The sequence below is a fragment of the Chiloscyllium plagiosum genome, chromosome 32 (assembly GCF_004010195.1).
Source record: "Chiloscyllium plagiosum isolate BGI_BamShark_2017 chromosome 32, ASM401019v2, whole genome shotgun sequence".
Classification (NCBI taxonomy): Eukaryota; Metazoa; Chordata; class Chondrichthyes; order Orectolobiformes; family Hemiscylliidae; genus Chiloscyllium; species Chiloscyllium plagiosum.
Window position 1 is genome coordinate 23,655,796 of NC_057741.1, and position 12,154 is coordinate 23,667,949.

The 12,154-nt window shown below is 40.6% G+C and overlaps 1 protein-coding gene across 1 annotated transcript in view; it reads left to right on the forward strand.

Moving 5' to 3' along the window:
* LOC122539417 (limbin-like) overlaps positions 1-12,154 on the forward strand; it is a 173,184-nt gene that overhangs the window by 144,437 nt on the left and 16,593 nt on the right. The gene's annotated exons all lie outside the window — the stretch shown is intronic.

A 12,154-nucleotide genomic window follows, 5' to 3' on the forward strand; every position in this document is an offset into this window, starting at 1 on the left:
GTAGGAATGTAACTCATGAGAAATGTGTAATGGACAGCTGAATCAATATCACTTGCTATACTCCATTGCCCAAAGTCGCAATTACCAGCGTTTTCTCAAGACCTTTGTGAAGGACATAAATAAGGCTTGATCGATAATCCAATGCTATAAAAATCTTGGAGCTTATTTTTCATCCATTTATTGGTATTAATTTTTGTGAAATTTCAGTTAGTAAATTGGTGCTGTGTTCATAAGGCACCAAGTGTGCAAGTACAGTTTTTGCTCGCAATTTTGGACCAAATCTCTGATTACTGTGATTTGATCTTGTCTGAACTTGCTAAATCAGCCACCTGCAGGTTCGCCACTCAAAGGCTGACATCATACGATTTTCTTACAGTCATTATCTATTGGGCTTCTGGTACCTGCAGTGAAATAGTGTAGTCTGCTAGCTAACAGGCAGCGGTAGATTTCAGTATGTCTCAGACGCTGAGACAGAGGTGTTATGCAGCTTCACTGAACACTCTGATAGAAGAGGTGCACAGGACGTAGTCTGTCCTATACCTGCACTGGGGTGGAAGAGGGGCAGATGCTCAATTTGCCTGACTGTCTTTTTCTCCAGTATCTGGTATTGTGCTATTTGGGTTTCATTCCCTCCTCCTGCAGAGCAAAAGGTATTTCTCACAAGATCTACCTAACCAAGTACTCCTTTCCTTTTGTTGTCTCCAAATGAGTTAGAGTAGGAAAACCTTTTCTCCTTTGCAGTGAACATGATGTAGAGGTGCCAGTGGTGGACTGGGGTGGACAAGGTCAGAAGTCTCACAGCTTCTGGTTATAATCCAGCAAGTCAATTCGAAGTACAAGCTTTCATCTGACGAAGGAGCAGCGCTCCGAAAGCTTGTCCAACAGGTTTATTTGAAAACACAACTGTTATTGTGTGACTTCTGACTTTGTGGTGAAGTCTGAGGACAATTTCCAGTATAAATGTTGATAGAACTTTAGTTATTTCTCAACAAATGGCCTAGAAAGTCTGCTGATGTGTTTTAAAAATCCTGTTCAAACTTCCAACAGCAAGTGAACAATAAAACAAATATTGTCCTTAAGTATCTTGAAAATTGAAGCAGAGGACAGTGCTGTCAGTGTTTATAATAAAAATAATATGCCTGAATTCGCAATTTGACCCAGAGCATACATGTGGCTAATATAAATATGTTTGGAGTGATGGTGTTCCACATTATTCATACTCAAAAATTATTTTTAAACCACCTGTTTGGACATGTTATACCCAAATTGGGTGCAGGAACACTACCACTACCTTCCTTGCCCATATTTTTGTTTATTGATAACAGGGCAAGTTAGAATGGGAAATATAACTTACAGCTGGAACTAGGTTCTGCTAAGACACATGGAATTGGGGAATCAGTGTGTCTGAAAACTGCTGAAGGTTTGAGTAGCAATTACTGCAATGGTGACATTTTGCGCTCTTATTTTGCTTTGAGGCTAGTCACTTCTGAGCTTCCTTTGAGGCTTTTGGGACTGTGAGATTTTTAAGATTTTACCTTTGCCACTAATGAAATAAGCAATTCTCAGGATCAGTTGTCAATTCCCAATGGTCATAGCCTTTTATTTGGTATTATAATTGATGACGTGAAGAAACATAAGAGGTTGCAGGAACAAAATGCTTTTCAAGAGTAAGCAGGTAACAGAGGTCCTGCAAATTGCTTAGCACTATATGAAAGAGTGTGCTAACTGCTTCAGAAAGATTTGAGATAGACTTGTAATCATAATCATCCACCCAAACAAATTTATCTGTGTGGCTTTGAGGGTCATCACTCGACTTGACAGCAAAGCATTCTCAAAAGCAGGGAATCAGAGCTGTACCAACCAGTCACCATCACCAGCTGCTCTATCTGTGGCTTTGGTTTGCTGCATTGTTTCATCATTGCATTGTTTGAAAACACACCCTCATGACGTAAAAGCAGTAAAGGAGACCTTGTTTGTCACTTCTAATACTTCAACTGTTGATTTATTGACTTCTCGGGGTTTCTGAACTCACTGTTAACTCCAAACACAGCAGTTATATTAAGTTCATTCCTGTTGGTCATTAGGTCATTTTCAACTTTACTGAAAATACTTTCATTTATATTTGCCTCCAAACATCTCACACAACTAATTGGTTTAGAGTGCATCTCTTGAGATTTATGGCACCATGATGCATACGCTGCATTGGACATGTCTACAATATTAACAAAATAGATGGCTAGTTAATTAGTTTTTGGTAGTCATGGTTGCTTGATGAATATTAACCAGAGCACCAATAAATCTTCCTTGTGTAAATCTCCATAGTTTTCTAAATATTTTACAATATGTACTCTGCAATACTGTTAGAGTAGAATCACACTGCTACTCCATTTCAGTGACTCATAACTATCCTTCGATACAGTACTGCCAAGTAATTTCCTTACAACATCTATGAACACACTCTCTCAAAACTCTAGTCCAGCGCTTACCAAACTAAAAAAACACTTTTTAAGACTTGAAAATTAACAGGGTCCTAGATGCTAGCAGGACAAAAGAGCAATGAAGCAGTATAATACTGCACCATATCAGTTTGAAAATCTGTGATGAAAATCCTGAGTCGTTGAGTGACTCAGCTGTCCCCGAGTCGCTGAATGGTATTCAGTCTCTATCGTCATTGCACTGAGAAGCTCCTAGAGAAACTTATGATGTATTACGTAGATCTATAGCTATGTTACAGTAAATCTGATTAAAGCTGCCACAGCTATTCAGTGTCTACAGTGCTCAGAGAACCACTCTGTGATTTGTTAATTCCCAAATTATAAAATACGAGGAATTGGGATTGAACTTGATTCAATTTCTCATTCATTCCTGATGAAGGGCTTTCGCCCAAAATGTCGATTCTCCTGCTCCTCGGATGCTGCCTGACCTCCCGTGCTTTTCCAGTACCACTCTAATCTAGACTCAATTTCTCACTGCCCGATTCCCGGTTGCTGTGACACCAAGTGGGGGTGCCACAGTATAGGAGCAGCTGGCCTATTCATTGTTTGCAAGTGATGATCTCTCAAGTAAATTTCACACAGAAAACATTAACTCTGATTTCACAGATGCTGTCAGAGCTTTTCCAGCAACTTCTGATTTTTTTCTTTCTGATTCACAGCATCTGCAGTTCTGTCAGTTTTTACGCCCTAATCACTGTCAGTTTCCACTACAATTTCAGTCCCACCTCCATCAGTATTGTTTCTTTAAATTCAGAACGTGGTGTACATCCTGGTCAGAAAGGATGTGAGATATTGGATAAACAGTTATAACCGAATATCAAAGCTGAGATATGTGCTGAGGGATGTTTGCTCCCAGCCAAGCATAATACTTTATCTGAAGTTAATTTGCCCATTGGGAAAGTATTGCTTTAATATTCAAGAGTTCCTTTTCCTCAGATGAATGATGGCAGGGTTTCCATTAGCTCCTGCAAACCATAACCTGTCGCAGGCAGAGAGTGTTCTCTCTGCTTCATGCCATGTTATTTGAGTTGGCAGTTTGACATATGGAAGAGAGGCAGAAATGTCTCTAATCATTTTGTTCCATTTCATTGCCAAATTACTTCCAACAGTTTCATTTCCCCAGTTTGATGGTCACAAAAAAATCTCCGTTCTTTGTCAGCTGTACCCATGTCATTGGCAGCCTGACCATCGCTTATTTTCATGGTGAGAAATATAGATTTACATCAACTAAAAGGTTTAGAGTTCCTTCTCTTGGGGAACTCAAGTGTTTCTAATTAAGTAGAAGCTGTTTATTAAACTGACTAATGTCCATGTCAGAATTCCCCTGTGGTTAGATTGAATTAGTTTAGCCCCAAGTGTGTATTACTTTTGAACCATGTTAGTGTGCCTGATGATTGGTAGCGTTAGTTTTAGATTAGATTCCCTACAGTCTGGAAACAGGCCGTTTGGCCCAACAAGTCCGTACCAACCGTCTGATGATTAACCCACCCAGACCCATTCCCCCTACCCTATATTCACCCAGACTACTGCACCTAGCACTATGGGCAATTTAACATGGCTAATTCACCTAACCTGCACATCTTTCGATTGTGGGAGGAAACCAGAGCACCTGGAGGAAACCCACGCAGACACGGGGAGAATATGCAGACTCCACACAGACAGTCACCTGAGGCTGGAATCGAACCCAGGTCTCTGGTGCTGTGAGGCAGCAGTGCTAACTACTGAGCCACCATGCCACTTTTTAGTTAAAGATTAGATTTACTGGATATTTAGTGAAAGCCAGACATGGGCCAGTGCCTAAAACAGAAAGTGTTGGAGAAATTTGCAGGAATGGCAGCATCTATAGAGACAGAAACAGATTTAACATTTCAAGTCCACTGTGAGTCTTCTTTAGTCCTAATGTTCCATTTTTGGTTCAGATTACCAGCATCAACAGTCTTTTGCTTTTATTATGGGCTAGTAAGGAATATGTCTTACTCACTTACTTGTGACTGGACCATTTTGATATTCAGGACTCGGTAGTATATTCAGATCTGAATGCCATCCAAAGTAGGTGTGAATACTGTTAAGTTAGCATGAAATAAAGTGGACTGTCATCCTTGGGTCGCTAGTTCAATTCTAGCTCAAAGGAGTCTTAACTTCTTTTTTTGGGGAGCTGATGACCTAGTGGTGTCACTTGTCTGGGGACATCAGTCTAACTCCTGCTATGGTAAGTGGTGGCTCAGTGGTAATGTCCCTACACATAAACTGGGAGTCCTGGGTTCAAGTTCTATCTGCTCCAGAGGTGCTTAATAACATCTCTGAACTGATTGATTGAAAACATAGGTTAAGTAGAAAGATGCTGTTGTCCCAGGGGAACATAGGCTGCTGTCTCATCAGAGAGAGGGAGAGACAATTGTCAGTGAGTTTAAACTGGAGGTTAGTATGCCTCACATGAGGGGCAGGATTAAGAAGGTGAGGCCTCCATGGTGACCTCAGCTGGTTCAGGAATTGAACCCATGTTGTTGACATCATGCTGCATCACAGCCCAGCCAACTGAGCTCCATCTACCTTGCCCAAGAATGTGATTTGACCCAATCTTAACATGTTATGTTGCACCAACTGGAATCTTTTTCATTAAAATTGTTAATATACTAGACACCTTAATTTTTGACCTCAACACAACTCTGTCCTGATTCGCAAGATGTTGTAAGTTATCCAATAGCCATTTTCATTCATTAACTCCACCACAGTATGACGAGATGCAAGTTTACTCCCTTTGATTGTGCAGAACTCAACATTTCTCATTTTTGACTTAAAAAGGCGATTTCTTTGAAGTGGCACAATGGCTCAGTGGTTAACACTGCTGCCTCACAGCGCTAGGAACCTGGGGTCGATTCCAGCCTCAGGCAACTGTCTGTGTGGAATTTGTACATTTTCTCCGTGTCTGCATGGGTTTCCTCCAGGTGCTTCAGTTTTCTCCCACAGTCCAAAGATGTGCAGGTTAGGTGAATTGACCATGCTAAATTGCCAATAATGCTCAGGGATGTGTAGGTTAGGTGTATTAGTCAGGGGTATATAAGGAGTAGTAGGAAAGAGGAATGGATCTGGATGGGTTACTCTTCGGAGGGTCTGTGTGGACTTGTTCAGCTGAAGGGCCTGTTTTCACACTGTAGGGATCCTACAGTGCCCCTAGTTCAGGACTCACCTAAAAGTAGAAATACCATTTTCATGTCCACCTTATCAAGAGCATGAAGGATCTTATCAACTTCAATCAAGTCGCTCCTTATTATTCTGAATTTTAGTGAAAACAAACCCAGTCTGTCCAGCCTTTCCTCATTGGACAACCCACTCATTCCAGGTATCAATCTAGTAAATTTCACACTTGCCTATATTATACTGCAGGTTTTTGCCCACTCATTTAACCTATTTCTGTCAACCTGTAATCCTTCTCAAAAAACCAATGTCCCAGCACAGATCCCTGCAAGACCCCAGTCATCGCAGCCTGCCAATCAGAAAAGAGATCAGTTCATTCATACTGTTTGTTCTGCCCCAGCCAGTCTTCTCTTCATGCCAGCAAGTTACCTCCTACGCCATTTACTTCTCTTATGTTGCACCTTGTCAAATGTCTTCTGTTTGTTCAAGTAGAGTAGGCCAATAAGCTTCCTTTTATCCATGGTGAAAGTTATTCCTTCAAAGAACTCCAACAAATTGGTGAAACATGATTTTACTGTCACATAAACCATGCTGACTCTTTGTAATTACCATAAATTCTTCTACGTTCCCAGCTATAACCTCTTCAATGAAATTATGTTGAGGTTGTGCAGGACATTGGTGAGGCCTCTTCTGGGAGACTGTGTCCAGTTCTGGTCACCCAGAAGGATATATAGGAAGGATATTATAAAGCTGGAGATGGTTCAGAGAGATTTACCAGGATGTTGCCAGGTATGAAAAATTTGAGTTATAAAGAAAGGCTGGGACTTTTTTCACTGGAGTGTAGGAGGTTGAGAGGTGACCTTAATAGAAGTTTATAAAATAATGAGGGGTATAGATAGAGTTAATGGCAGTTGTCTTTTCCCTAGGATGGGGGATTATGAGACCAGGGGGCACATTTTTAAGGTGGGAGGAGAGAGATTTAAAAAAGACATGAGGGGCAAATTATTTACACAAAAAGTGGTTCGCATGCAGAATGAACTTTCTGAGGAAGTGGTGGATGTGAATACAATTACAATGTTTAAAAGATATTTGGATAAGTACATGAGTAGGAAAGGTTTGGAGGGATATAGGCCAGAAGTAGACAGGTGGGATTAGTTTAGTTTGGGATTATGTTCGTCATGGACTGGATGGACCAAAGGGTCTGTTTCCTATTTTCTCCCTCCCCTCTTGATTAGAGGCGTTATATTTGCTACTTTCCAGTCTGATGGAAACTTTCCAGAATGTTATGTCAATCGAACAAGTCCAATAAATGCTGTAAATGTCCCTTCCATGAGTGACTAAAAATCACCAGGTTATCAATGTATACCACATTGTTGGATAATCCAACAATGACCTTATTGGTCAGTCTCTGAAATGAAGGTGGAGCGTTTTTCATACTGAATGGCATGTCTTTGAACTGATATAGTCCATTTGGCGTTATGAAAGCCGAAATTGCCTTTGCTCTCTCTGACAGAGGTACTTGCCAGTAACCTCTGAGCAAATCCAATTTAGAAATGTAAGTTGCTTGTCCTACTTTCTCGACACAGTCCTCCAACCATAGAATTGGATATGCATCAGTCTTTGTAACAGCGTTGACTTTGCAATAGTCCACACACAACTATTGGTACCATCTGGCTTTGGCACCATGACTATGGGTGAGCTCCAGTCACTGTAACTCACTTTGATTATGCCATCTTGGAGCATGTGCTCTATCACTTTCTGAACCTGTGCCAACTTTAGAGGGTTATGCCTATAAGGATTTTGCTTAATCGGAACAGCATCTCCTATATCTACATCATGCATAATTAAGTTAGTACTTCCCAGTTTATTTCCGCATATCTCCCCATGTGATGGTCATAACACTTTTTCAGGCCATTTTGATTTTCTTGTGGAAGGTAACTCAATAATTTATCCCAATTTTTAACAACCTCCTCATTGTCCAACTTGATTGAGGAATGTCCAATTCAGAATCCTCTGAACTTGGTTCTTCCTTCTGTGCTGTAATCATTAACACCTTCTCCTCTTGCTTTCCTTTCCTATGAAAATACATTTTGAGCATATTCACCTGACACACTGTGTGAGATTTCTTCCTGTCTGGAGTCCTTATCAAGTAGTTCACCTCACTCAATTTTTTCTCCGTTTGATAAGGTCCACTAAACCTGGCTTTTAAAGGCTCACCTGTTACTGGAAAGTTAAAAATCTCACAACACCAGGTTATAGTCCAACAGGTTTAATTGGAAGCATGCTAGCTTTTGGAGCGTCACTCTTTCATCAGGTGGTAGTGGAAGGCTCAATCCTAGATTAGATTCAATCTAAACACCATGGCATAGACAGAAACACAGGGGGCTAACACCTTCAACATATTGTCTAGCTATCACCATTGTTAACAGCTAACCTGAGAAGGCAACTTTTTTAAAAAAGGTTTTGTGATTTACACATGAAAGAAGTGAAACTATCTTGTTAACAGCTAACCTGAGAAGGCAACTTTTTAAAAAAAGGTTTTGTGATTTACACATGAAAGAAGTGAAACTATGATGGTATTCTAACAGATGAAAGGCTTAACAGACAACCAATTTTTCAATGTATAATTTAGGTTACATGACACCGTAAATCTTTGCTATAAATTGTGTGTGTTAGGATTGAGCCCTCCATTACCAACTGATGAAGGAGAGACACTCCGAAAGCTAGTGTGCTTCCAATTAAACCTGTTAGACTATAACCTGGTGTTGTGTGATTTTTAACTTTGTACACCCCAGTCCAACACCGGCATCTCCAAATCACTGTTACTGGAAGTAACACCAATATCTTATCCCCTGTTGCAAAATTGTGAATTTGTGATTTATTATCCACTTCTTGTTTCATTGTATGGTATGATACCTTTAAATGCTGTCGAGCCGACTCTCCAGCTCTATTTAATCGTTCTTTAAAATTCGACACATAGTCCAAAAGAGTGGTCTCTGAATTCTGACTTATTAATTTCTCCTTAATCAGTTTTAATGGTCCTCTTACTTCATGCCCACAAAATAATTAAAATGGACTGAATTTGATCAATTCATTTGGTGCATCTCTGATCGCAAAAAGTGCAAATGGAACTCCCTTATCCCAATCATCTGGATAATCCTGACCATAAGCCTGACCTCAACATGGTCTTCAGTGTTTGATGCCATCTCTCTAGCACTCCCTGTGATTCCAGATGGTACGCAGGAGATTTGATTTGCTTTATTCCCAAGTTATCCATAACCTCCTTGAATAGTTTGGATGCAAAGTTTGATCCTTGATCTGACTTGATCTCTATAGGCAGTCCGTATTTAGTAAAGAATTTAAGTAATTCTTCTACAACCCTTTTTGCTGTGATGTTGCATAATGGGATTGCCTCTGGAAATCTAGTCAACACATCCATTATTGTTATTAAATACTTATTCCGACGTTTTGTTTGAGGTAAGGGACCTACGCAATCAATCAAGACTCTTGTGAAAGGTTCCTGAAATGCTCGAATAGGTATTAAATGTGCAGGTTTTATTAGCTGACATGTATGACATGTCTGGCCAGTGTATGTAGTCCAGGCCAGTGGAAATGTCTTTGTATTTTAACCTGTGTTTTCCTCACCTCTAAATGACCTCCAAGTGGTAGTCCATGTGCCACTCGCAGCGCCTCCTTTCTGTACCCCACTGGCAAAACCGTTTGATGAATCTCTGCCCATTTTTCATCTGCTTGACTGTGTAACGGTCTCCATTTCCTCATTAAGACATTATTTGTTAAGTTATAACACACAGGAATGCGTTCACTTCCTTTGTAAATGCTTTTTGGTATAACTGTTTTAACTCCTCATCTTTCTGCTGTAACTCAATCAACTTAGCAGAGCTAAAAATACTTGCATGTTGACGTTTTTGCTCCTTCTCTGTTCCACTTACCTGATCAAAGAAAGTTTCGGACAAAACTACGTCAGCTTCCTTATCTGTGCCTTTTGATCTCTCCTGCTTCAGCTTTTGCCTCTCTGATCTTGTGATCACACAATCAGGGAAAATTCCTGGATAACCATTCTTCAGTTGCCTGTGGCTCCACTGGCTTTTCAGCTAGAGTAGGCAGCACGCTGACCAGTGAATCAGCTATATCATTAGGAAGGACAAATTGTATTCCTGGAGCTGAGAGTTTGTCCATTACTCCCACCACTAATTCTCCACTCTTCTCGGGACTTTCTAGCCTCACTTTACATAACTGAGCACTTTTTGTCTCACTATGAATTCCTGTTACCAGTGCCTTCTCTGGCAATAGACCCTCAGGCGTACATATCTCCTCATCCTTCAGCATTACAGACTGAGAGGATCCTGTGTCCCTTAATATTGTAACCTCCTTACCTACTACCCCTGGCCTATGTGAATAAACTTTACCCTTGCATGTATATTTTTTAAGCAGGTCTGGTAATTCCTCCTTAATCAACCGCTGATCATCTTGTACACTCTGAGGCAGCTGTCTAACTTCCCTTGTGCTTTTTGTCACTAGTCCAACAAAACTTGCAGGCTGGTCTGGTTTTCCTACATCTGGCTTTCTCCTAGCCCACCAACACTGTGATTTCATGTGGCCCACTTTATTACAATGAAAATACTGGAGCGTTTTGACTTCTTTGTCCCCCTCAAGGGTTTTTTTTAACCCTGTGGTGAGTTATCCTTGTGATCTTCACTGAATTCAAAAGCTCTCTCTTTTTCTTTCTCTTTTTTTCCCCTTTCTTCTGCTGCTCTCTCTTTTTCTCTCTGTTTTGCTGCTCTCTCCTTTTCCCTCTCTTCTGCTTTTAATCATAACACAAACTGTTTCATTTCTGCTGCCCTTTCCTTATCTCTCACCTCCATATCAAGCTGCTTCATTTGCAACTGAATTCTCGCCAACTCTATAGATCTGGATGGTTTCTCCACCAAGTTTAAATGCTGAGCTACTGCTGTAATTATCTCTCCTTTCCTCGCAAAAGCAAGCAGTTCCGATTCCAGCTTCTCTGCTAATTCTTGCAACTTGGTCTTATTCACTTTTTGCAAAACCTCCAATGTCACCACATCCACTTCCAGAAAACGTTTGGTGACTGAAAGAGCCATTCCTATCCCAAGCTTTGTCTACCCAACCAAGCCAACACCCGAAATAAAGACACTAGCACCTACCACTCGCTGTTTAAAATCCTGCAAAGAGCCCCCTCAATCTGTTATGGACTAGGCCAGACCACTCAAAACATTCTTAAGCAGGCAGCCATAGACCGAACTTTGTAATTTGTTTTGATAAGTGTACAGTGAAAATTACCTGGAATAAGATAGCTAGGTTGACTACTAGATTTTAGAACACGTAAAAAATGTATTCAAGAAATTACACAATGAAACACAAATAACAGAATAAAGAACCCCTACAGAACTCAACCTATCCAGCTAGACTTAATTATGCTGTTCCGAATACACACAACAGTCCCACTAACCAAACTCCCTTTAAAACCCAGTATAAATGGAACACATGCTTACAGGTTGACGTTGAAGGGCAGAGAAGAGAGTGACTTTCCACACAGCTCCCTGTTGAACTTCCCAGCTCAAGACTGAACTAAAAACAGCTCAGCTCAGCTAGCTAGAAAGTTGATCACTACCCTCTCGTTATACAGGTCACTTCTAAAGCATGATCATTTCGCCTGAAGTCTCATCTGTTTACATTTTAACAAAAGGCCTCTCAAAATCCTTTTCATCTCTGTACCAAACCAGACTGATCGGAGCCTGGCCTGGTTTATTACCACTCTGAAAAAAATCAAGGACAGGGTCTCCTTGAGCCAAGGAACAGCTTTTAGAAAAACAAGGAACTAGCTTTGTGACAAGAATCTAATAAATTTTGGAAAATTAACACCAAACCCATTTATTATCTCATTAGCAACATCTTTTTGAAACAGTAAGGTGAAGTCCATTGGGACTGAGCAACCTGTTAGCCCACAGCTCCGACAGATTGCTTACTACTGATTTCACGTTCTGAGTTACGGCTATGACTAGGATCTTTATGTGTCCTCTTGAGTGAAGAAGAAGAAGAGCTTATCTAAAGGTGTACAATGTAATGAAAGAAGCTGGTGTTCATTGGCAGAGGTTATCTGTTTGTTTTACAGTGCCACTGTCATTGAGATATACTTCAAAAAACTCAATCAAGTTCGTGAGACATGATTTCCCATGCACAAAGCCATGTTGACTATCGCTAATCAGTCTTTGCCTTTCCAAATACATGTGAATCCTGTCCCTCAGGATTGCCTCTAACAACTTGCCCACCATCGATGTCAGGTTCACCAGTTTATAGTTCCCTGGCTTTTCTTTACCACCTTTCTTAAATAATGGCACCACGTCTGCCAACCTCCAGTCTTCTGGCACCTCACCTGTGACTATCGATGATACAAATATCTCAGCAAGGGACCCAGCAATCACTTCCCTAGCTTCCTGTAGAGTTTTAGCGTACACCTGATCAGGTTCCGGAGATTTATCCACATT